Here is a 27567-nt window from a genome sequence, read left to right as displayed (position 1 = left end):
GTCGTCGCCTGCTCGCCGGGCCGGTACCCCAGCTCGGGCGCTTTGTCTTTCCCTGCTGCCCCCCGCGACTCAACCCCCGGCCCTTTGTTTCACCGCCTTGGGCGCTTTGTCCGACCCGTCGCTCCCCGCATCCCTTCTCCATCTTCTCCCCTCCGCTGTCCTTCCTCCCGTGCCCCTTTGTTGTGCCCCTTTCTACTTGGTAGGTCAGTGACCTGCCACAGTCGGGGCATCAGATTTCTGTGCTGCTTTTGATTTTTCTAATGTTTTCTTTCTGTTTCCCTCTCACCTTTCTGTTTGGTCCTTGGGCACCCCCAGACGCTTTGTCTCCCCTATCTTTGCGCTCATTTGCTTGGCACCCCCTTCTCCTATCATCGCTTGATTTATCCACTACCCACGGAGTATGTTGGCTGAACTGTCTCAGCCCGGGGGACTCCATCTGGTGCTTTTACGTGCAGACAGACTCTAAGGTTTGTTGTTTTTGTAGGTCCGAAAGATACATGGGGGTACTTAGTTTCCTCTTCGCGCTGCTCCTCTCGGCACCCCTGTCTCTCGGGATTATGTGCACGCCCCCCCACCCCCCGCTTCCCCCAGGGGGATTACAAGTCTCCAGTTTTCTTCGCCGTCTCTTTGGGCCTGTGGTTGTTTTGCTTGGAAACAGTAGCGCTGGAAAAAGATCTGGTCTCGGTTCTAGCAAACTCTCCCTCCTCCCCCCTTTGAGTTTTGACGGTCTAGGCCAAGGGCAGCTGTCGCAGCTATGCATCTGGGTTACCTGAGGGTGTTCTAGGACGGTTAGAAGAGACGCACGGTATTTTCTTTTTCTGTTGGCGTGTGAGAGTAGTTTCACTGGATAGTCATTTGGTGTGTGATTAGCAGTTGAGTGAATTTTGATATTAAACATTTGTGAATGTTTGGGTGGAGACTTTCCGGTTTTTTCGAACCTTTCCAGGTGTATAATTTAGTTATTGTATCAGTAATGCCTTTGGAAGGGAAAAGTTACACATCCTGCTTGGGATTTTGGTCTAAATGGCCTACTTTTTAAAAACCACTAGATAGTTTACAGTTGTGCTTTTTCTTTAAATTGTGACAGCCGCTCTGCCTCACCGGAGCTGTAACGAGGAGTGCGATTTCTTCTTGTTCTTGAGTGCTGCTTCTGGAATCTTTTGTGGGATCATTGAATCAAATGCAATTAAAAGACATTTAAGTAATAGTCTTTAAGTATGGAAAAGGCACTTCTAATGTTAAAGGAGATTTAAGTTATTCAAAGTTTTTATTGTTATGGTAATGTAAAAGCTTGGGGGTTGTGAGTGGGGATGGGGAGGCGGTGGAGTGGTTTAAGTAGCCTGAATATTTTGGTGCTGGGTATTCGAGGTGTACTGTATTACACTGAAGAAATTGCTTAGGAGGTTTTTTTCCCCTCCTGCTTAGTTGAGCTCTACTTCTGGTAGGTGTGTTTACCCATAAAATCATTTGGAGTGTTATTTCACTTGTAAACTAGAGTTCCCCAGAAAGAGCTGCTTATTACACAGGATATTTACAAGATCTAGCACGATGGATGTTGGTGTGTTGGGAAACTTTTTTTTTTAAAGACTGTGCTTAGAATTTGTACTTTGAACTTTAGTAGTGAAAATCATAAGTCAGGATTGCTTTATGGAGGTTTGGTGAAAATTTGCAGTCTGTATTCTTTGATTAGATTTTACCCAGTAATCATTTCGTGAACTTCGACTTGTTTTCCATGCCTAGTCGTTTTTAAAGGTAAAATTTTGAGTGCACTCGCTTCTGACTGTATGCAAAGTGTAAATGTGGTAGAATGACAGGTATTTTGCTCTGACTTATGAAGGATGACCACATAAACATAAAAGCAGCTCCTGCAATTTTTTTTCCACCTGTCATGTAAGACCTTTATTTCACTGCCACCTAAAACAGTGCCTTTACTAACTTGTATCAAACAGCAGCCTATTTTGAAACACATGGAATTAGTTATGGTTGGGAAACTTTCATTCTGAGTATTGCTATTAAAACTTTAAATTTATTGTACATGCATGTAGCAGATGGAGCCACAAGGAGAGTATATTTTCAGAGAAAAAATGAAGAGGCTCATTTGCAGTATTTGATCTTTTACTCTGTGCTTTAGGTACTAGATTTTGGTTTGGTTTCTTACAAAGTTATCTTGTCATATACTATCCATATTTTTTAAGTGACTGAGATTATAAATGATGTGGGGAACAACTATTCTTGGCAGCTGTAATCCATTAAAGAATCTTTGGCACTCTGGATGGCTAGGACTTTAGGAAAAATAGTGTGTTTGAAAGGTCTTACAAATCTTAATTCTAGTATTCTGTCATTTAAAAAAATAAATCCTCAGACTAGGCCTTAAGTATTTTCATTTTATTTCTTCCTAATACTGAATTTTCATGTTATTGCATCTAGGGGCAGTATTTTCTCATGGATTGACTAAAAGTTGTTATTTTTGGCATCTGGATTTGTGATTATTTCCAAGTTACTCTACTTCCCTAGGGTCAATTTCCTAACTATATAGTAAAATGGAATTGTGATAACTTGCCACATCTGCACAGGATTGCTGTACCATAGGATTTACAGTGAGCATCCTTGGATGAAATGTGTGGATAAAGTCTAGGAATTGTTACTGAAATAACCTGATGTGAAAGTAGCTCGTATTTTATAGGAAATCAAGTAGGAGGTTATGAACTAAGATCTTGGCAAGTCACAGTGATGGTAGTGGGAGAAGAAAACCTCAAAGTACCATTGTTTTGATAATAAAATAGATATATATTTTTCCTATATAAGTTTAGAGAGGGTAAGGAAAACTATGTTTGTGTTGTATAAATGACTGAAGATCTGTCAAACTAAAATACAATAACATTGTAAAATTATGGGATGCTTTCCCTCTATTGATTTGTTTTCTGTATGTAGTAATATATTTTTTAAAATGGTAGCACAGAATGTTTTCTCTAGACTCTAGGTCAAGTCTGTTAATGACTCATTTTAAATCTGCCTTAAGTTTTTTAATGCTTTGTCATTTGCTGCCTGGAATATTTTCTAACAACCAGGATCATAATACAGACTTGACCCTTGGCCCAGGAAAGTATTTTGCATTTGGGGGGACACCCTAAGAGTTATTTATTGAACAAACAACTTGTTGCTTCTCTATTCCTGGTTGATGATATCATTTCCCAACTAGTTCCCAGGACAGATTTCTGGATTCCTCTCTCACAGTAAACCCTTTCATCTAATCCCTAGAACTGCTTATTTTCCCTCCAGAAAATGTCTCCTTCATCCTCAACTGCCGGGGTTTGTGCTTTCATTTTTTCTTACCTGGATTAAATACATTTGCAGCTCTTTTTTGCTTCTGGAATACCCCACCACTCTCCCTTCCCGCCTCCCCCCCACCCCCCCTTCTATAGTATCTTTTAAAAGAGCAAATCTGATCCCTTCACTCCTTGGTTTTAAAAGCCTTTCAATGGCTCCCCCTAGCAGTTTTCATTAAGACAGGCAGGCAGCAATGTGGAGAGTCTGAGGTCACATTTAGGATTTAATCTGAACTGGATTCTAGTTCTGCCTCTGCCACTTGAAACCTCTCTGATAGTGACAAGTGATCTAGCCTCTTCTTTGTCTGTTCCATCAATTGCACGATAATTACTATTAGCTCAGTGCATTGTTACAAGGATTGAAAGCAAGAAAATGCAGTAGGATGCCTGGGACATAGCCTGTGCTCAAAAAGTGTTATCTAGCATAGCATGTAACATCCTCTATTACTATTTCAGTTATCATTTCTTTGGCCGAACTGTGTGTCTTTCTCTCTTCCGATGCTGCAGCCATATTTAAGAACTTGGAGCTTTCTGCTATATCCGCTCAAAGGTTTCATGCCTCCCTGTGCTTGGAAAGTGCTAGTGTTAGTGGGTTATTACTCAAGATTTAGATCCGAGGATAGTCTAACAGGATCCACCAGGCTGAGTTCAGTGCTCCCTTGTGCTTTTTTTTTTTTTAAGATTTATTTGTATTTATGCATACAGATCTGGGATGCAGGCCAGAGGTGCACGAGCTTCTCACGAATTCACCAGAGACAGAAGGGTGAGGGTGGGCAGAACAGGCTGACTGCTGAGGGGAGCTGAAGACCAGACAGGAGAGGGCTGCTGTGCCTTGTGGGCCACCTCAGGGTCCGGGAATTCAACTGGCACTAGAGCAGCTGGGGCCAGCCCTTTAACTTGTTGCACCACCTGGGAGGGCCTCCCTTGTGCTCTTAAAGGAAAAGGAGGTATAATTCTCTTGTAAGCATCATACTGGTTTTTTTTTTTTTTAAAAAAAAAAAGATGTATATACAGAACTGGGGTACAGGCCAGAGGTGCAGGGGCGGTGAAAGGTTTCACCAGACAGAGTGGGGAGCAGAACAGGCAGATCAACGAAGTACACTGCTGAGGGGAGCAGCAGGCCTGGTCAGGAGAGGTCTGCTGGCCATGTGGGTCACCTCCAGGGCGTGGTTCAAACTGGTGCTAAAGTGGCTTTAGCTTTTTAGTGCTGTGCTTTAACCCGCTGGGCCACCAGGGAGGGCCCTTCATACTGTCACATGGGAAGGCTTTTAGTTACTTAGTGGCAGATACCATTACCTTCCTAATCATTTTTATACTTTACAAAGTGGAAAGTTTTTCTTTGGGTTATCAGTAAAAGTTTTTTGAACAAAGGATTTTATACTTTGAAGCCTTGATATAACAAGGTTCATATAGATAGTACTAAATATAGATCACACATGTTTACGTATTTTATATCTTGAATTCTTTAGAACATTTAATTGCTGAAATACCCAAAGGAATAGCTGTCTTATAGCCCTAGACAACAACATAATAAGATTTTTAGGCACAAATTTCTTTTGGATTATTAGGAAATACTTTTTTTGTGTAAACTGAAAAGATGGTAACATTTTGTTTGTGAAATGTTTCACAAAAGGTTACATTTTCTGTGTATTTTTATGTACTGTGCTGTATAAGAATGTATATTACACTTTGAAATATTGTTGTTTGCTTTTGGGGGGGGGGAGAGGTCCAGCACATCAAATAATACGTTGATAATCTTCAGGGACATTGAGATCTTATGGACAAATTATTTAAAGTAATTAATTCAAGTTCCAGATATTATCACTATAAAATAGGGAATGATGGGTTTATTGTTATTTACCTTACCTTTGAGGCATATTGTGATGATCATATAAAGTAAAATACATTATGTTATAAAAGGCGAATCATGTGTAAGTGATTATAAATAGTAAACCATTTATACAGATTTTTTAAATATCCATTTGTATTTGTTTTTTATTTTATATATTTACATTATTGTTTATTTTACATCAATGTATTTTAATTATAACAATTGGTAGCTTTTCATGGGCATGGTTCAAGATGGACTTTTTTTTATTGCATCCTGTGGTTTGTGGGTCATGTTTTAGGAAGGCAGCAGTGTGTTTAGCGCAGAGGACCGCAGCTCTTGAAATATGTGCCTTGGCATTTTGAGCAGACATATTTGGTAAATTACTGCTAGACCACAGATGTTATCATTGTGTAACCCCCAACTTTTGGGGGTCTACTTCTTGTTACTCTTCTCTGCTTGAATAGCTGAATAAATGCTGAATGCCCAAATGCGCCCATCTTTCAGACGCCCTGCCACAGTTCTGGATGCCCCTTAGACCTGCACTACATCAGGGTGTTGCTTAATGCCTCATTAGCTCTACTTTTGCTTCAGGGATTAAATGGTGTCCTAATGGCGTGAAAAGGGTTATGTATTGCTTGAATGTAAATTCTTTCTTTTTGGGAAAAGCGGGTATTGGAGTCACTCTGGCTTGGCTTAAGTGATAGGGATTATGTATCTGTTATGTGTATGGGTTTGTTGTTTAGAAGCAATGTGTAGTGATAAATGGGACACTTTTTCTGTAGATTGGGCATGTCCATAGCATCTTGAGAATGTTTATACTATTATAAATTTACAGGACAAATAGAATCCATTGCATCTTGGGCGTCCTCAGTCACAAAATCTGGCAGTGAAAGTGCAATGCCTGTTGGTTGTGAGGTGAATATACTAAAAAAATGAAGTTGACTGTTTTAAATCTCCTGCCACAGCTTTTCAGTAGTTTATTTTTTCATTACTTATGCATAGAGGATTAGGGTACAGGTCAGAGGTGCAAGGGATGAGAGGATTCACCAGGTACAGAGTGGGGAGCAGAACAGGCAGATCGACGAAGTACACTGCTGAGGGGAGCAGCGGGCAGGTCAGGAGAGGTCTGCCACACCATGTGGTCACCTCTGGGGCAGGCGGGAATCGAACTCATGTGGAAGCAGCTTTAGATTCTCAGTGCTGTGCTTTAACCCGCTGCACCACCAGGGAGGGCCCAGTGGTTATATTCTTAACGGGTACAAGAAACTGCGGTGTACAGCCCTTATAGACTGAGAAAAGGGCTGTGATACTCTTGGGTAAGGGGGAAGTGCAGGATAGTTGCAAAGGTGATTGTGCTGTATCAGCTGTATCATGTTGATGGGAACACAGATGTCATCGATTACTTCCTAATTGGAGGAGAGTTCATAGAGATGAGGGTTTATAGGGGAGGTAGGAAATAAAACTAGAAAAGTAGTTGGGGACCTTTGGAGGGAATCTTGTGCTAAAATTAAGGATTTGATTATCAATGGGGAGAGGGGATTGAACATTCTTGAAGCAGTCCAGCTGGATATAAATAGTATAAAATAGATTGGAATTGATGGAATCTGTAAGAGAAATGTAATCAGGCTCTGATCTCAGTAGTAGGCCTGGGAATGGAGGGAGAGGAAAGATAAAGCGTCTTTGGGATCAGCTGTCTCTGTAGCTCTGTGGTTATGAGCATGTCCCTTAATGTCTTTCCCTTATCTAAAAAGTGGGAGACAGTGTCACTTTCTGGATTAGTGTAAGGATTCAGTGAGACAGGGCTGTAAAGTGTACAGCTCAGTTCTGGCAGCAGTCTCCCTTCCCTTTCTGAGGTGGAGGGTAAGATGGAGTGGAGAATGTAGAAAGGAAACAGGGCAGGGGGTAATCCGAAGGCTTGGAACATGGGTGGTGAAGTAAGCAGAGGTGAAGATAGGGGAAAATTAGAGTGAGCAATATCAGCCAGAATGAGAGGTGAATTGACTTGAATGGACTTGATATATAACACTTGCCACTAGGTGGCAGTCTAAGTGATAGAGCTGACTTAGATTGGTTTTTCCAGTTGAACCCACCAAGAATCTGGTCCCCTGAATTTATGTTCATCTTTCTGGCATTTCTGGACTCTTTCTTTATTTGGAAAATGACACATAGCAAGTAGGAAACTCTCTTGAAAAAGAAAAACATAATAGTATTAGAATATGCTCGGTAGGAGAAGCAGCTGAGGGGCGGCTTGGCAAAATTTACAAACCACTAAAATGTACCATCTCTGTACTTAAAGTGATGCCTGGTGTTTAGATTTTAGGCCATCTCTGTGTGTGTGATTAAGACTTAAAGGAGGAGACTGCGTATTTGTGCATTACTGGATTTGATGAAAGACGATGACGTGTGGACTGTATGTATACCAGATTGATTTTGTGTTCTCCTACTTATGCTCTTGAATATTGTACTCTCCATAAAGTGTCAGCTTCACACTATGTGATAAATGTTGTGGATTATTGAATCCATTAAATTCAGAAACTTAAGAGCTGGAAAAGACTTTGCTAGCAGTATGTTCTAAAGTAATTCTTCATTTGAACACAAGGAATAGAAGATTAAGTAATTTACGGTTAGGTAGTGAGGGAGATACCCAGTAAATGAGCTGGGGGTTAAGTTCCAGGTTTACATTTTGTGAATAAGATTTACGCGCGCCCTTTTATTTTCTATTTATACCACTCAGCTGCTTTTTACTATTACATGCACTGTGGTTTGTTTGTAAACTCTCTCCCCCCTTCCACTCACCCACCCCCACCCCCCATTAGTTTCTCTGGGTTTAGGGCAAGACTACAAATCCCTCAGCCCCGAGCGGGGTTAGTGGAGTGTTGCTTAATAAATGGTCATCTCCGAGTCTGCTGTTTTGCTGTCGCTGTTGTCCTGTTCTGGGTGGCCTGGTGTTCTTTATTCTGTATTCCTCACTGAACAAGAGAGCCTCTTTGAGAACCTAGTTCTGCACACCTTCTTCCCCACTCTGCTTTAGCTGTTCTCAAGAAATGCTGGCTTCCATTCCCCCGGCTCACTCAAGGCCCTGCCCCTTGCCTCTCTAGCTTCTCAATTCTGCCATCTTAGTTCTGAAACCGCATGCAGCTGGCTGTTTCTAAAGCTTCTGGGAGAGAAAATCAAGGGACAGAAAAAGAGATTCGAGAGTATCACACAGGAAAGTTGCCACATTTGAAGTATTTTTATGCTGAAAGATGGACTGGTTTATGAACCTACGGATGTTCATGCTGTGATTTTCCGAGTGTGTATGCCAGGACAGTTTGACTTTGCCTATGGAAGTCACTGAATCTGTTGAATCTGTCATCTGTACTTCCAAATGTCCAGAAGTGAAATCAATCCATTTCCAGCTTTCTAAAGCGAGCAGTGCTAGTATTTGGTAATTTACTTAAAGCTTACAATATCAAGTGTCATTATTTGATTAAATGCTTAGTATTGGGCCCTCCCTGGTGGCACAGGGGGTTAAAGCACAGCACTGTGACGCTATTGGCAGCCGCCTCAGCACAAATTCGATCCCAGGCCAGGGAGGTGGCCCACATGGCGCGGCAGACCTCTCCTGACCTGCCCGCTGCTCCCCTCAGCAGTGGACTTCATCGATCTGCTTGTTCTGCTCCCCGCTCTGTTCCTGGTGACTCCTCTCACCCTCCGCATCTCTGACCTGTACCTCAGTTCTGTATGAATAAATACATAAATCTTAAAAAAAAAAAAAAGCTTAGTGTTGGGATAGTAGGAGTTGTGTGTGGGGTGGCGCCGGAGGGAGGATTCACCAGCGACAGAGTGGGAGCAGAACAGGCAGATGTACTGAGATACACTGCTGAGGGGAGCAGCGGGTGAGAGGTCTGCCACACCACATGGGTCAGCTCCCTGGCAGAGGCTCCACCTTGTGTTTCATAGTGCTGTGCTTTAGCCCATTATGCCACCAAGGAGGGGCCTCACTTTTGTAATGTTACAGATGTAAACGTGGGTGTCTGCAATTTTTCCTTTATTTTGATAAATAAGTTATTGGTGAGTAAGTGTCTTCATCTCAGCCTTCCCTTGCCATGTGCAGGTGGTATATACACTTCACATCATTCATATAAAGTTTCTTAGCTGTAACTCCTGGAAGTTTATGGATTTATCTTTTGGATTAGAATTTTAGCACACATAGCTTAGCTGTGCAGCTTTATTTTTTTCTTTCATTTTTAGAAAATGCAGGTAAAAAGGAGCTCAAGCACCTACCTCATTTATCCCCACTTGTATTTTCTTATTTTGTTGGAAAACCAAATCCTGCCCGTTCTGCTTTCAGATTCCTTGTCTCTGACTAGCGCTTAGCCATTTCATCAGTCTACAGTTGGCTCTGTCAGGGCCTTGCCAGAGTCTCCCTCCCCCAGTTCTCCTGTAGTTTATGGCTGTTGGTGGTATATTAGTATTGGGGGGTTGTGGGCTTACTCTTGTCACCTAATTTGTTGTAAATTGTGGCCATTGATTGTGATTTTACTTGTCGCTGTCTTTTTTTATGTGGAACAGATTGAAAGATGGTGCTGCTTCCAAACAACATCCTTAAATGTTCCATGAGTTCTGAAAAGCCATCAGACAAGTGCATGTTAGTTGTGTACCAGATTATGTGGAATGGGCAAGGTAATTCACACATCTACACTCTGGACTCAGAGATATGTGCTGTGTAAGTGGGTGAATATCCTTCCAAACTCAAAAGTGAACTCTCCTCTTACCCTGTTCATCTCTGCTTCTTACTCAGGAAAGGGAAACTCTTGGTTCCTTTTCTGTTTTTATGAAAGCTTCTTTTAAAATCTAACTTACTTGGCAGTGGTAGGGATCCTTATATTAAGGGGAGAGAACCATCATCTCAAATGTTGACTGTGGGTAGTTCAAAATTTTCCCTCCTGGTAACAAAATATAGAAAAGGAAAAAGTCACAAACTACCAAATTAAACACAAATAACATTCTAATATACATTTATCCTTCAAGCTTTTCTTAAAACAAAAAAGTTTTAAGAAACTTTTTTACCCCAAAAGCAATAGCTTGTTTGAAAACAAAAAACTCAAAGCAGTGGTATAGAGTGGAGGAGTGTGGGGCCGGCTGTGTTCTCTGTTGCTGGGGAGCCTCTTCCACACCTGGGGAGGATGTGCACAAGCCATGAAATCTTGATTTTAACACTCTGTTCTCCCTTTATTTAGAGAGTGGGTCCTGCTAGTTACATAGTATATTGCTTTCAGTTTGTGTGGAAACTAGCGCTCAGGGAGTCCTAGGTGTGTCTCCCCATTATTAATGACTTTGAGATAGTTTCCAACTTTCAGTTTTTTACATGTCTGCTATCTCTGCATGTGTAAAGCTGTTTAAAACTGGGGTACTTTAAAGTGGGGTCACTTTTTTCATCAGTTCATTAGCCATTTTTCTTTTGAGTTGTATGTTCGTAGTTACCTATTTTTCTGATGAAATGTTTTTTTTCTCATTTTGTGTAATAACTTTTAATTTTCCAGATTTTGGGGGCAATTTTATATTAAATATTTTCGCTTCATTTAGTTTTTTGCCTTATGCAAGTTTAAGGTTTACATAGACAAATTTGCAGTTTTTTCCTTTGGCTTTTTTTTTTTTTAAAGATTTATTTATTTGTGCATACATAACTGGGGTACAGGCCAGAGGCTCAGGGGCGGTGAGAGGCTTCAGAGACAGAGTGGGGAACAGAACAGGCAGATCTACGAAGTACACTGCTGAGGGGAGCAGTGGGCCGGTCAGGAGAGGTCTGCCACGCCATGTGGTCACTTCCGGGATAGGCGGGAATCGAACTCATGTGGAAGCAGCTTTAGATTCTCAGTGCTGTGCTTTAACCCACTGCACCACCAGGGAGGGCCCTGGCTTTATGTTTTATTTTCCTCCCCCAGCTGTTAGTGAGCAGACTGAGAGGTACCTGGAGAGCCCCCAAACTAGCATGCTCTAAATGGGCTCTGCCACCTACCACATAAAGACAAAGAACATTCTTTTAGTGTGAAAGAACTTTAATAGGATCAGTGTGCATGGTGAGAAGAGGAGAAAAGAACGCATAATAGTTTTCCAACAAACCTCCCTAAGTTACTGTCCCCTCCTGCTTAAATGCTCAGCCAAGCAGGTTTTGGCCGAAAGCCTGCCACAAGTGTAAGGCACCTTCTGGTAGGGAACATTTGGAAAGGATCAGAGGGGTCAGGCGAGTCTGGAAGGAAAGACGCAAAATCAAAGTACACATCAAGGAAACTGCTCCAGTGTCCGCCTCTGCATGGGGCTCTCCCTCGCCTTTCCTCCAGCCGTCTCTCTGTGGCTAGACGCTGTGTCTCTGTCCACTCCCGCCAGCCCAAAGCTGAGAAGCAGGTGGCCTTCTTCAGTGTCTGCTCCATGTGCTGCCTCCAAGTCTTCTGCAGCTTCCCCTCCCGCTCAGCTCCACCTTCCTTAGGAAGTGCAGGGAACATGGAATCTTCCCTTTTTATATTGAGCCCTTTAGCCCTTTAACCCTTTGGGGAGGATTTTATTTTTGCTGTGTATTATGGGATATAGCCTCTAGCTTCAGATTTTCCAGCTGTACAAACAAGTATAGAATATTCGTTCTCATGCTCACACTTTTCTGTCTTCCCTTCTGTTGATAAAGAGTTATGGTTCCTAAGATGAGCTCCTTGGGCCAGCAGCTCTTGGGTAATGTGGAAATCTGGTGGAAATGCAAATTCTTTTCCGCTGTCAGAGGTCTGCCAGTAGCAGAAACTCTGGAGGTTGGCAGCGTATATAATCTCTTCCTACCCTCATGATTCAGACACCTCTTCATGTTTCCAGATCGATGTTGAGCGGCAGATCCCAGTGTTTCAGCTCCTTTAGGACACTAGCGGACTTGCCAGCTGGCCTTCCTTCCCCTCAGTTTCTACTGTTCTGCTGAAGCATTCTTGAGGATACACAATTTGACCCTGGAACAGTGTGGGAGCTGGGGCACCTCACCACCCCTGTCCCATGAAGTAAAAAATCCTAGACTACAAAAATCCTGACTAACAACTTGACTGCTTAAAGCTTTACTAAAGCAGCCTGATGTTGACCAAAAGCCTGGTAATTAACAAGCAGTCGACACATATTTATGTTACAGATACGATAGACTGTTGATACAGTAAAATAGGTATAGAAACTAAAGATCACAAAAGGAAATAGCACTTAAATGCTGTTATGTATTTATCAGTATTGTAACTTTATGCAATTTGTTTACAAGAAAATCTCTGTGTAAAGTGCACCCTCACAGTTCAAACTTGTGTTGTTCAAGGCTCAGGTGTACAAATGTGCTGTTATTTCTCCTCTGGACTCCACACACACCCCTCTAGTTCCTTATTTCTCTTCCTCTTCGCAGCCAGCCTTTTCTGACTTGACTGGATTGAGTGACTCTTGGCTTGAGTAGGTCAGTAGCCTTTGGTATCTTGGATCACTCCCTTCTCATGCAAATATTTTCTCAGTTTGGCATAAGTGAAACCATAGTGTTAGTCTCCCATTTCCCTGATGCTTTTTTTCCTCCTCTCTTTCCCTCCTGCCTTTTTTTTTTTTCTTCCCCAAATAGCACAGATGCTTTCTTTACTTACTAAAAGGGTGAGTCTAAATACACTTTGGAAGAGTTGCATGTCAGGCATTTGTGATAAAAGATAATTGAACACAGTAGTGGGGGAAAAAGCAGTGTGGAGATTGGTGTATGTGTGCTTTGCTTACTGAACTGAATTTTGTTCTGCTGAATAGTTCACCCCTGTCCAAAATAATAATGGACTTTTTATTGTCCCTTTTTAAAGGACTGAGTACAGGTGCCACTCCACCAATGATTTCCTGCCTCCCAGATTCCTTGTGCCTTCTGTCCCATCTCCTGCCTGCTACTGACCTTAAGTGTGTCATTTGTAGAGATGCCTACAGTCTGAGTTTCTCTGCCATCAGCTGTAATTTCTACAAACTTCTCTCCCAGATGACACAAACGCTGTTGTTTTCGAAGTGCTCTCAGTTTTTGTGGTGAGGTTTTGCATTCAAAAGCAATGACAATCTGGTTTCACCACTGCACCCATTTTTTACCGAGCTGTTCCCACTCCTGGTTCTTGTCGTCGCTGCTACCTGTGCGCCGTCATCCTACCAGCTGTGGAAAGATGGCCATGCACTGGGAGGGTGTGCAGAGAGGGCAGGTCAGAGTCCAGCCACTGGCACCCTTTTCTTGGCCTCCGTTCACTGTGTTTTTCTCATTCCACCTTTGTTTTTTTAATGCCACATTCTGTGCTCCTTCCCTGTTGTACGTTTCACTTGCATTTATCAATTTCTAATAGTGTGCGTTATTTCCCTTTATTTTGTCATTTTCTCCCCCATTAAAATACAGTGCTTGGTACTATAATTGCTGACTAATTGGGGAACAAATGAAGTATTCTAACATCACTACTTGAGTGCTCTGTCCTTTGTTCACGCATTTAAAATGCTGTTTTTACTACTATATCTTATACTTTAAAAGTTTTATATCCCCTTCTCCCACATGAACACGGTTTCATCTGATGTGTGTTAAATATAATCTGTCACTTGAATGCGGTGTTCAGTGGCCCCGGGGTCTGCTGGGGTGGTTAGCCCTTGCCAGTGCCTGGGGAGGAGAGTGGTGTTTGTTTTACAGAAACAGTCAGGTTCATCTGCTCGTTGGTGGGAGAGGTGGAATTCAGACCCGGGTGTCTGGATTCAATTCCATTGTCATGAACAGTGGTAGTAATCTAACATGTGATGACACCACTGGGTAATTCTCCCCAGGCTGCTGGTTAGCCCTCGGCCATCCATTGTTGTGTGACTGGCCGTGCGCACTAACAGAGGAGTCCTTTTCTGAGTCCAGGTGGAGTATAGATCTGAACAGGAAAGGAAACTTGGAATAGGGAGTTGCTTTAAGTGAGATTTTTAAAGATAGATTTTATTTTTTAGACATTTTCTCTGGGTTTTTGTCTCTGTTTTAGTATACGATTATGGGAGAAAGCTGGAAAGAGCACAGACTAGACTGGTGGTTATGAAACAGGTTCTGTTCATGGCTAACAGGTTTGGTATAATCTGTGTTGCACTTGTTTCTGCATAAGTGATATCTGTTCTAACCAATTAAGTTAAACATATTGTATGTGCTGGAGAGCTAAGAAAAATACTGCATCCTTAAAGTGAAAAATAATCACCATTAAAAATTAGTATTGTCACGTTTTTGGCAGTCTTTCATAACATTCTTTCATTATTCTTGAGTCCTTTTTGTTTTACATAAAACTGTTCTGTAAAGTCACCTTAAAGTTTTTGCTGTCAAGTATTGTTTTTCTAACTCAGATGGCAGCTGTGGCTGTGGCTTAAAAACTCATGAGCTTTTATGGAGCCATGAAAGGCAGCTTACAAATGGTAGCCACCATTGCAGTGAATTCTGCATTTGTTATTTTTGAATCCTGACAGGTGAATGATCTGAATTGGGGTGGTACAAACCAAGGGGAAAGTTTCTGTTCTGGTAAAATGTGGAGCAGGCATTTCTGCCATTGATCTTCTTTCTTAAAACTGAATATTCTGTTCTGTTTGACTCTTTTGATGATTCTCTAATGTTTTGATGATTTGGTTATATGTTAAGGTAAATTAATCATTTTAAGACATTTTATGTACATGGTTTCTGGCACCAAGGAGTTGCCCTTTGCAACTGTATGTACAATAGCACTTGTGGGTGATACTTTACACCTTCTCCCCATTTGCATCTATAAATGTTGGGATGTTGGAGTGAAATGTTTCCTGTCTGCTGTGATGACCTCACACATTATATTGTGGGCATAGTGCACATCCCCATTTGTTTCTGAAGAGTGTGCTTTTAATGTCTTATTGAGCAGGTAGTCAGCTCCAATATTGCAAGACCAAATCAGGAGCCGAGCTACAGGAAGTAAAGGGTCTGTGATACTTCTGAAAAGATCTAGATGGTAAATTTTTCAAGTTACAAGAATTCTTACAAATGTTATTTAGGGGAGAAAAGTGTGCAGTAGCCACAGTTAGAATAAATGAAGATCCTTGAAAACACACACACACACCAAACAAAAGATAAAAACAAAGAGAGCCAAAAAACACCTAAGGTGCCCCCCCCCCCACTCTGTGTGGGATTATGGTCATTATTTCTCGAAAGGCTTGCTATGTATTTACTTGAATCATCGTAATAGTCCCTTTTTTAAAACAAAAATATATATGCATACAGAACTGGGGTACAGGCCAGAAGTGTGGGGGTGAAGATTCACCAGAGCCAGAGTGGGGAGCAGAACAGGCCGATGTACTGTAGGGGAGCAGCGGGCCGGTTGGAGGGTGGGGGGGTGGGTGGGTCAGCTCCCTGGCGGACGTGGTGCTGCAGTGGCTTCAGTAGCGTCACGGTGCTGCACTTGAGCCCGTCGCGCCACAGGGAGGGCCCGTTCAACATGCTGCCTCATCATAAATTACGTTTTGATGATACTAAAAGAAAGTACAGAATCATGGTGCTGTTAAATTTTTTTTTTTAGTTAAAATTTAGCCTCATTCTTTGTCATTTGTTAGATGAGTTTATTAAACTTTGACAGTAACATCTGTTCTTCTGTTGTGTGGGACATGTTTTCAGGAGGATTTCATGCACACTGAAAAATAAAAATTTTTGCAAATTGTAGTTACTATCCACAGTCACTTTGAGATATAAAAGCATTCCCAGTGAGTAGCTTCTGATTCATAACCAAATTTTAGCAGAGCAGATGTAGACTACCAATGGAACAATTAGCCAAAAATATTAGAGGGTTACAGAGCCCTTTGTGTAACATTTAACTTTAATTTCTCAGCCACTTTATATGAATAATTAAAGTTTTGAGGCAGTTAAAATTTCTTCTCTTGGGATTTCACAGTTGTCGCTGATAGCTGTAATCACTAGGGAAGCAGAAATGTTTCCGTCAAACAGATGGCTCTCCAAGCGCTGGTCCTGATGGGCCTGCTGAAGTCCGTGTTATGCTGGCTGATTTCCTGGTCATGCCAGCATGGTGTACATTTGCAGGACCACACCTGGCAGTAGACTACAGTGCAGAGTCACATAACTAGTAAATCTGAGATGTCCCCAAGCTGGAGGTCTGAGGCCCCCACCTCCTTCCTGGTGAAGGCAGTTTGCTTCTTGGAGAGGAATCAGCACGTAGTGGCGACATGTTTCCATGCTGACTGGAGGACCCTTCAAGAGGGAGGGAGAACACTCAACAGAAACCCCCATGGGTGCCTTTTCTGGACAGTGTGCAACATCTCGTATCTTCCTGGGAAGCCTGTGGTTGGGCTAGGGGGTGCTTCTGCACACTTGCATAAAGTGTGACTGTGAAGAGGGCGCCCGTGAATTTGATTCTTAACTTGCGTCTTGTCACATTTTAATGAGGAAAAAAATTGTATATTTTTTTTTTCCTAGAAGGATGATGTTTATGCTTTGGTATTTTCTGCTTAGTCTCTGCAATGGTTAACAGAGGTGGAATTTATTAAATTCCTGAGAAACCACCAAAATTTGTCTTTCTCAGTGGCCATGCAGAAAATGCAACAACATTGGCTTTTCTGGCAATACAGCCATAGGCTCTGGGCTTTGGATTGCCTGCCCATCTCAGCAGAGTTAACATGTATCCCAGTATGCTCTGTATTAATAATTTACTAACACACATTGAAATATGTACAGAGGTTTGAAATATTAAAAAATATCATGCCGAAAGTAAGGTAAACAGTGTTTTTTTGGTTAAAGGTTTATTTTATTTATGCATACAAGAACTGGGGTGTAGATCAGAAGTGGGGGGCATAGTTAGAGGCTTCACCAGAGACAGAGTGGGGAGCAGAACAGGCAGGTCTACTGAAACACACTTCCAAGGGGAGTAGCAGGTGAGACAGGGAGGTCTGCTGTGCCATGTCATTTATTTAGCTCCTTGGTTGGGGATTAAACTCATGCTCAGTGGCTGGCAATAGCTTGATAGTACTGAGAGGAAACCTCTGCACCACTAGGGATGTCCCTGACTCTGACATTTAAATTCATTTTCTGCTAGTAACTTAACTTCCTTAAGTGTTTGTGTTTCTGTCTGTATAATGGAATCATTGTACCTACCTGTAGATTTATAGTAAATAAATGGGATAATATTAGGTAATCTTTTTGCACACTGAATTTGCTAATAATGTTACCTGTTATTTATAGTAGTCATAGTTCAGTATTCTTCAGAGCATGACAGCAGATACCATTGCCAAGGGGCATTTTCAGCAAGATTAATATTTTGGAATAATCTTTATAGCCTTATCAGTTTTATTTAATATAAAACATGAAATGGTGAGATTTTGTTTTTACCATTAAATGGAGGTCACAAAACATACAGAGTATGGTAAATGAGATTTGTATTTCCACTCTTTTTGGGTAAAGATTTGAAACTGATCAAATGATCAGAATATGCTGAGGCTGTTTTTGTATTTAGACTCTGTGGTATATAGAAGGGACATTTTTTTTCTCTTTAGGTTACAGTAGAAATGAGCGGTATTTTATTTTAATACCCTTTGTCTATGGCATGGTGATTTTTGAGATTTACATACCTTTCAACTCAAAGCTTTATTTAGCCAAGTAAGTTGAAATGGAACTCTACTAAAAACTTATCCTTTATTGAATTTAAAAGCACCAGAATACATCTTTTTCTTAATTTAATCACAGCCCATCTGTGAACCATCTAGTATGTACTGAACTATTTTCACAAACTAGGAGATATTCATTGAAAACTTTTTTTATAGGTGAGGTATTTGAACACCCCGAGCTTGTTAAAGGTAAGTTCAGTTTGGCCCTACCTTGGTCCTTCGTGCCCAAGGAACCGACCTCTGCTCATAAGCAACTGTAATGTAAGGAGGAACAGCACTGGCCCTTAGGACAGAGACATTTCACAAGGAGCATCGAACACAGAAGTTGGAGTGATTGAGTCACACTTAAGTTCTGCTAGAGGAGGCTGAGTTTTGGAAACCTGGAGGCAGGAGACTTTGCTCAGGAATGCCTGGTTGCTGAGTTTGCCCTCTGCCCTCCCTTGCTGGATGTGGTTCTTTAAAAAAAAAAAAAAAACAAAGAGTACCCACTGTTTGTAAATACTCATTTGAATGGAAGAAATCAAAGTAGAAAGGTAAGCGTGACTGGTGGCCAAGAAAGATTGTGGCTGGTTTTTCAACTGAGCACAGTCTCTTTCTGGCAGCTGTGAGCGCCCTTAGAAAACTTGTACCAAGCGAAATCCACACAAAGCTAGGCTGCAAGCACTTCTGCTCAGTTCATTTTGATCTCTGGCTAAATAGAGGAGGAACTAGAACAGACCACGTAGATTAAAAGCTGGAGAGACTGTCCTGTCTGCCTGTATCTGCTCTCTCTGCCTTTTCCTATCCCTTTGAAATGTCACACAATTGGTACAGGGATGTGGTTCTATATTACATAGCTTAGCTGCCCCCCTACGCAGGTACGCGTCCTTCCCCAGAAGTAACTGTGGTTAAAAAGTTATAGACTGGGCCCTCCCTGGTGGCGCAGCCGGTCAAAGAACAGCACTGAGAATCTAAAGCCGCTTCCGCATGAGTTCGATCCCCGCCTGCCCCGGAGGTGACCACATGGCGCGGCAGACCTCTCCTGACCCGCCCGCTGCTCCCCTCAGCAGTGTACTTCGTCGATCTGCCTGTTCTGCTCCCCGCTCTGGCTCTGGTGAAGCCTCTCGCCGCCTCTGAGCCTCTGGCCTGTACCCCAGTTCTGTATGCATAAATAAATAAATCTTTAAAAAAAAAAAGTTATAGACTGTAATGTTCCTTGTATCTAAATATATAGAAGAGTGCACCAGCATAATTTGGATCTTTGGGGAATGAGCTCCTATTATTATATTTGTGTATTGTTTACTTTAAGATTTAATGATTTAATTCTCCCCTAAGCATACATTTAGGATTACTTACCTCTCTTTAAATAATTCTGTATAATATTCCATATCCACAATATAGGTGTAACAGAATTTATTTAACCATTGTCCATTTGGTGAACCACTAAGTATTTTTCTCTTTGAAGAATAACGCTATAGTAATTATCTCTGTGTACCACATATGCTTGAGTATTTTTGTAGGAAATATTCTTAAAGTGAAATACTGGTTGCAAGAATATGTATATTTAGTTTCGATAGATGCTACCAAAAACTCAAGACTTACCTATATAGAGCAGTATATGTGAGTTGATGAATAAATTTAGGAATTGAAAGAAAGGGATTCTCTCAATTCCCGGAGCAGGTATGCTAGGCCAGATAACAAGGTAGTTTATTAATGTGTGCCCCAGGACCTTAAACATGAATAGACAACAAGACAATTTTAAAAAACATTAGAAAGGGTTTATGTATGAACTTTATTACAGAAGTAGCAAATGGTGATAATTTTGTGTGTAAACTAGGTTTTTGAGGATAAGAATTGTACTGTGAGGCTGTTATGTTGTGATGGTGAGGACATTAAAAATGAAAGGAAGAAATCAGATTTGCGCAGCAGTACAGAGTTAAAGGCAGTTTAAGATATGGAATCCTAGAGTGAGATGGAAGAGGACTGAATATTGTCATTATCTGACTTCCATTCTTTTTTTTAAATCAGTGATTTTTTTTAAAGATTTTTTTTACTTATGCATACAGAACTGGGGTACAGGCCTGAAGTGCAGGGGTGGTGAGAATTCACCAGAGACAGAGGGGGGAGCAGAACAGGCTGATGGACAAGGTACACAGCTGAGGGAAGCAGCAGGAGAGGTCTGCTGCACCATGTGGGTCACCTCCCTGGCCAGGGACTGAACCTGTGTTGAAGTGGCTGTGGTTAGGTTCATAGTGCTGCGTTTTAACCTGTTGTGCCACCAGGGAGGGTCCTGAATTCCTTTCTTCTGGCTTATTTCACTTAGCATAATCTTTAGTACCATCTACATCATAGTGAGAAGGCATCTTTTTTATAGCTGCATACTGTTCCACTGCAATGCACATGTACTGCATCTTCCTAATCCACTCATTTGTCCTTGGGCACTTGGATTGTTTCTATAGCATTATTACTATAAATAGTGCAAATTCCAGCTACAAGCAAGAACCATACAGACTTAATTTGACTTGTCATATCTCAACCCTTTGTGGAATGTTCCAATAAACTAATAAACTCTTCTAGACTACTGAGCATGTCCAATTTATGTTAACCAACCCAAGCTCCTGAAAGCCTCCTCAAATCTTCTGAAGTCTTACTCCTTGTCAGTAAATATTTTTTTCAAAGTTATTGTTATTTTTATTACGAAAGTTTATTTTTACATCTTTTTGTACATTTTTTTTCCATCTCAATTGTAATCCCCACGGGTTTGCCATCACCATAATCCCGTGCATTCCCCCCCCCCAAAGTTTTTGATCCCATTCCCCACTCCACCCCCACAAAATGTCTCTGGTATATGGTTGTTCATTATTTTTGTTATTTTGGGTTGTTTATTATACTCCTGCTATGAGTGAAACCATCCGGTATTTTTCTTTCTCTTTCTGGCTTATCTCACTAAGCATGATCTTTTCCAGCTCCATCCAAGTTGCTGGAAAGACATGTGTTTCTCTTTTTTTTTTTTTTTTTGCTGAGTAATATTCCATTGTATATATGTACCACATCTTTGGTCAGTAAATAGTTTTTTAGGTTGTGTAGACCTAAAACCTTAGAGCCACCATTACTTTTCCTTTTCCCTTTCAATTCCATGTCAAGAAACGTTGTCAATTTTCTCTTTAAAATATACACAGAATTTCATCCTGTGACCCTTCCCACTGCCTCCCCTGTGGAATAAGCCTCTGCCATTGGTGACCTGTTGAGTCACAGTAGCCTCCTACCTGGCCCCTCTCTACTGTGTCTTCCCTCTGCCGTGTGACCTTCTCTCTGGGCTGGCAGAGCCAGGTGTTTATCTTCCTCTTGTTGAGATCCTTATCTTCCTTGACTCAAAACTTGGAGTAAAAAGCTCAAGGCGTTTTTGATCTGTGGTGTTTTAAAGAACATGCACATCCTCAAACCCACACCCATTTGCACTTAAACTCATATCATCTGTCATATCTTAGTACGCTCTCCTGTGATTTCTTGAGGTAGTCATCACATTGGCCTCCTTGCTAGAAGACTCTGCCTGAGGGCTCTTGGACCTGGTATTTATTCCCTTCACATGGGTCTCCTTCAGATTTCTTTGCTCAGGCATCACCTCAGTGAGGTCTTATTCCCTGTTCTTTTCTTTCCTTCCACTTCTCTCTGAAGGATTTACCACCACTTCCTCACATTGTAATAACATTGCAAGTTTTATTCTGCCTAGGATCTTGTTCTGATTTGTATACTGACTGGGAGACAGTTATCCTTGGTGCTTTCGAAAGGGCTGACACATTGTATGTGTTCAAATATTTGTTAAACTTAGGAATTTGTTAAGACGAAGGAGAGAATGCCTGGAGGCATGAGTTAGAGCCATCGATTAGATCATCACGCACATAATTAGAATAAACATTAAGTGTGATATTAAAATTTAAAGCATAAGTATTTTCTTGAGCATTAAATCAAAACATTCCTGGGAAGATGTCTTATTTTGGTATTAGAATTATGGGATTAGAAGTGATTACTAAATTGTGCTTTCAAAAGTCAGTAAACATTTGTGCCTATGCTGAAAGGGTTCTTTCACATTTGGACGGTCCTGCGGCTTTGTGCTGTCAGTGACAGGACACGAGTTGCTTTCTAACCTGTGGCTCTTGACTCCATATTCAACACCTGACCAGAAGGTTCTTTATCATTCCTTACCAGAGAATCTTAAAAGTCACCCACTTTTCCATTTTTATTTTAAACCAAAAAACCTTTAACAACTCAGTGAAAGGAGAACAGCAATATAGGGAGAAACTCAGTTAACATATGTTTTTTTAAAGATGGACATGACACGTAGAGTGTAAAGTAAATTTATTTAGGCTCTTTAGCCTTCTTGAGTTTCCTGTCATGTCCTAGAAAAGGATGATCCTGTTGATTTGCTTTGAATAAATGTATAGTGTTTTGGGACTTGTTTGCCTCTCATTGTTCTCTCATCTTTCCTAGTAGCTTTATTTTCCCAAACAGGGTAACAGCTTTCTAATACTAAAGCACTTGAAAAAGTATAGGTGTGTGCTTGCACACATATGTATACATGTGTGTACATGCGTCTGTATTTATGTTTAAATCATACGTATCCATAACCATGCTGTGTGGAATTCTAGAGAAAAATTTCAGGTATCTTATCACTGTTGAACTCTGGCATTTACCACTTTTTCTTACCATTAGGTACTTTGGTAAACATCAAAGCTGTCAAAAATTAGGATATATTTTCAGAGAAGAGCTTCTGCAGGTAGGAGTTCTTCAAAAGTAAAAATAGCTGAATAATCTTCCTTATCATTCTTAAAAAACACATGTCTTTAGTTATTGCATCCCGGTTGGTCCTGAGTAGCCTCTTAGCTATACATGTTTGATGCCACCTTTACTCACTATTTTAATTGGAAAAGAAAATACTGTGCTGTTACTGAGAGAGAATGAGAGTGGTTCATGATTCTAGGAAAGGTGCTTTGAAAGTTACTCAAAACCAGATTTGTAGATTTGAAATTCATACTAGCATTGCAAAACCTACTTTAGAGTTGATATTCCTAGAATATGTGATTTTCATTCTTTTTTTTAAAGATTATTTACGCATACAAAGGGTGGGGGGGTGGTTGAGAGGATTCACCAGAGAGAGTGAGGAGCAGAAGTGGCAGAAGTACTGAAATGCTGGGAGGAATAGTAGGTCAGACAGGAGAGGTCTGCTGTGCCGTGTGGGTCACCTCCCTGACAGGGGATGGAACTCATGCTGCAGTGGTGCTGATAGCTTCATAGTGTTGTTTAACCTGTTGCTCTTGTGTTTTAGGGGTGGGGAAGGTTGAGTGAAGTAAACATGTTCAAAGGTCTGAAACAACATGATATAATCCAAGAAGTGTACAAAGTTCCAAAGTAGCAGGGTTTGTATTTATGTGGGTGGGAGGAGCCCAGAAGCAGCTGGATAGGGACCCTCATGTGAGAATGCATTTGTCCCTGTTAAACCAAACTGCACCCTGTCTTCTTTCATACCTTTCCTTAATGTTGTGCTTCTGTTACATAACAAAACAAACATACCAGAAAACTTAAAAGTATTAAAAGCTGGCAGATATTTTGAACACCTTGATTTCATCAAAGCTTTCCATTGAGATTTTTGGTGGTTTTAAAAGTAAAGAGCAGAATTTGGAACAGTATAAAAAAGCATTTGACAGAGTAAAAACTTTGGAGTGTTTTCTGATATCAGATCATTGATCTAGTGGGTCCAACTTGGCCTTGATTAAAAAAAATAATTGAAGGACAAAATTAGAGACCCATAGGTCTATCATATGGAGGATGACATATTATTTGTCATGAAATTAATTTAGTAGATAATGAGAAGCACTTAAATTATACTTAAATTATGACAGAAACAAATAGATACATCTACCTGCATTGGGTTGTCATTTGTAACCTACTTTTGGTTGCGTTAAGCTGAGTTTGAAGACTCTGGCTTAATATTTGCATATGCTGACTAACCTTTCTAGTTGTTTGTTTTCTAATTGTATTTTAAAAGTAGAATCCATCTCGACTCTCTGGACTCTCCCTGGTACACACATGGGTGACAGACCTCTCCATTGATCCCCTCAGCAGTGTATTTCAGTAGATCTGCCATTCTGCTCCCTACTTTCTGGTAAATCCTCTCACCCCCTGCATCTCTGGCCTGTACCCCAGCTCTTTTATGCATTAAGAAGAAAAAAAAGGTAGAATTCGTCTATTTACTTAGGTATGTAAGAACCCACTGCTTCTCCTTCACTTCTCATTTACTATAAGCCAGAGCTGTTTTAAATGTTTATATGTATTAACTCATTTTCCCACCATTAATGTGAATGTTATTTTAATCCCAACTTTTTTTCAAGAAGAAACTAAGGTAGTTTCTAGTGATTTAACTTGTCCAACCTTGCACAGCTAGTGTGTCACGGATTTGGGACTCAGACCCAGTCTTGTCTTTAGAGAGCATTTCTTCTAATACCAAAATTTATTCCATTCTAACACCTGAGTATAGGCATTGACATATACCAAAGATATATTTGACATTGTCTTTGAAGTCATAAAACTTATATTTATAAATACATTTATATCTTTCTGTCTTTATTAAAATATGTAAATATATATATATATTTATATATATATACAGACACGATTTAGGAAAACATTTATATATATAGTGAAGTAGCCGCATATATAATTAGCATGTTGTGAGGTTATAAATATTACTATTAACTTTTATTCCATTGTGTGGATATGCTGTAATTTAAGCATTCTGTTGGAAAGAAATTTAGTGCTCGTTAATGTTACATTAGTTATTGTGTGAGGCTGTTTATAAAAGCATAAAAGTTTGAAATAATGGCATCTGTTTCAAATTACTTTTCCGAAGTTTATGCCCTAAGAGTAATGCTGATCTTATAACTCAAATTCAGTAGTTAGAAACAAAACATATCCAATGGTCAAAAATGCCCAAGGTTAATTTAAATTATCTACTTTCAAAATAAAACCTGTTGTCCTTGATAGTGTCATTGCAGCCTGGATAAGCTACTCCTAAATATTTTCCTCCATTCACTCAAGGCACTGGTGTGCCTACTATGATATAGAGCACATTAGATGCATCCTCCATCATGAACATTCTTTGTTTAGCTGTCAATCATGTATCCAAAACGAAGTCTATAACTAAACTTAGGTCAGTTAGTGCCCAGAGTCTTCCAGGCATCAGTGGTTTGATGGTCTACAAAGATGAAAGGCAAAAGCCACTGCCATATGTGTTAGAGACTGGCTCTGGTGAACACAGTTGAGGAGAGGGACTGAAAAAAACTTGGGAATACAGAACTGACAGGCACAAAATAGGGTTTAAGAGAAGTGGGATCCTGGGAATGCGAGGCCTCTCATTCCCAGATCAAGCTGCCAGATTTCCTGGTGCAATTTATTTTTATTGATACAAACTTCCTGCTCCTCTCCTTGTTAGACAATGAATCAATCTCTTGGTATTTAGCCAGGAGGTCTTCCAGCCAGGGAAGACCAATCTTTCAGTCTTAGCACCTCCCACCTTAGGGGTCTCTAACACGCTTGGATCCAGCACTGTGAAGGAGGCAATAACAGCTGACATGGGCATACATTTCCCCATTCCTGTCTCTTGTACAAGAAGTGAAATGTTTTATAGGCAGTAGGATAGAGTGATTAATGCACATTGATATGGCAGCTCACAGGTATGTAGTGGGTCATCTATCAGAAATCTTGGTGGGCATACTTACTAGAATCCACTATTTTGCATGTTAAAGCTTATAAAATGAGTTCTTTGGAAGAGCCATCCTATTGTTGATGATGATATTTTTTAAATGATTATGTTTCTTACTGCAACAGTTTTGTAATTCTGTAAGATTTGTAGTGTAATTTTGAGTGATTTCTTGTCTGCATTTTAAATTTTTTTAAAGATTTTAAAAAAAGTTTTATTTATTTATGCATACAAGAACTGGAGTACAGGCCAGAGGTGTGGAGCAGGTGGGTGTGAGAGAATTCACTAGAGTGGGGAACAGAACACGCAGATCTGCTGACATACACTGCTGAGAGGAGCAGCAGGTGGGACAGGAGAGGTCTGTGGCACCGTGTGGGTCAGCTCTCTGGCTTGTCAGCATTTTTAAAATGGTTCTTTGATTCATGGATCTTTTTAGTCAGCATTGGCCTAGTGGGTCTTCTCACCACTTCGCCAGGTAGTTCAGGAATGCAGAGTGAGTGCCTGGTTTCAATGAAGTTACTTAGGAGTTTTTGTTCTTAATTTAGATGATTTTTTTCCCCCAGTTCTTTGTTGTTTTAATCATGTTTTGAAGCACTGTAGAGCTGTCCATTTGCTTTGTCTTTCTTTACTGATAACTATATAGTGTCATGTCTTTGAGTTGATAAATAGTTTCTCTTCATTGACACTAAGATTGGTAGTGTTGATACTTCATGGGACAGGATGGGGCTAGGAAATTTTGGCAAATCACCCTCTTCAGGAAAATGCCTTTTATACTTTATACTCTGTCAACTGAAGTTTAGATCGATTCAATTATAGTTTCCAAGTCAATTTTAAAAGATAAGTGCATAACCTCATTGAAAACACTAGATTCATTTGTAGGGGTCATAAAAAGTTTCTGATTTGAGCGATTAAACATGATTCTGATTCTCTGTTGTGACTTGAATAAATGTGTATATATAGCCTCTTGTTATGCCATAGCTAAAAATCTGTTTATATACATTGGGTTTTTGAATGAGAAGCATTTGTATGGTTAGATTATTGTTACATCAGCCAGGTTGAAAATAAACTTACTGACTTTTCACTTGATTTCTTCTGGATAGATTGGCATAGCAACATGAGTGTTTATTTGCGATTTGGACATGTGAGAACAAATAATCTGTCCTAGCAGTTTCTGTCTCTGATGTATGATGCTGGCTGTTTACTTAAATCTCTCTGAGTCTCACAAAAGGAGGCAACTAGTCATTCTTATGAGTGGTAGCTGAGGATGAAGTATAGTAACATCATGAGCTTAGCACGATAGTTGGCAGATTGTCAACACAGGTTAACCCTGGTACCAGTGATACTGTACAATAGAACTATATATACGATAATACTAGTGTCGTAGCACAGGAAGTGCTGTAATTCCAGCTAGAAGATTAAAGTCCTGTTTTTTTCCTCTGAAAGTATGTTTCCTTGGTTTAGTCTCTTGACCACACTGTTTTCTCCTCTGTGAAATGGAATTTAACACTAAATAAGATAATAAATAAGTGCTTCAGCGTTAAACTCTTATTCTTTAATGTCGGGCTTTATTTTCCAGTGGTTAACATAAGGGAGGAGCTATAATTAGGAACATGAACTTGATGGTGTGTAGTTTCCATTTATTTGGAGCGAAGTGACCTATATTTTGTTATCTGCATATCCCATAACCTGCAATAAGTCTAAATCTCAGAAACATGTAATTTTTCTGACCCTGGACTTGAAAGGTTTTCACCAGTTGAACCTGCCCTTTAAACAGGAAACAGTTTCACTTTCTCCTTAGCGCACACTTCTGAGGCCTAGCTGGCAAACTTTGTCTTTTCCTTTCCTTGTCTTCCTAACCTTTACACAGCTACTCTACAGAGTGTGACAGAACTTCTGCCCACATTGTTTCCCTGGAAGCCTTTTTATAGCTTGCTTTAATTAAAAATTTACCAATCAGCCATCGTGAGGTCATTTTAATTGCTTTATGACATGTATTATGTGTATTATTGATAATTTATCAGCTAGTTTTTGTGTTGCTGGAATATCCT

The 27567-nt window shown here is 40.4% G+C and overlaps 1 protein-coding gene across 1 annotated transcript in view; it reads left to right on the top strand.

Moving 5' to 3' along the window:
* The window catches only part of RBPJ (recombination signal binding protein for immunoglobulin kappa J region), a 74311-nt gene that overhangs the window by 585 nt on the left and 46159 nt on the right, over positions 1 to 27567 (top strand).

Source organism: Condylura cristata, unplaced genomic scaffold (genome assembly GCF_000260355.1).
Source record: "Condylura cristata isolate star-nosed mole 26May11 unplaced genomic scaffold, ConCri1.0 scaffold00012, whole genome shotgun sequence".
NCBI classification, from domain to species: domain Eukaryota; kingdom Metazoa; phylum Chordata; class Mammalia; order Eulipotyphla; family Talpidae; genus Condylura; species Condylura cristata.
Note: the sequence above shows the minus strand (reverse complement) of the source record. Positions and strands in the feature narration are given on the sequence as shown.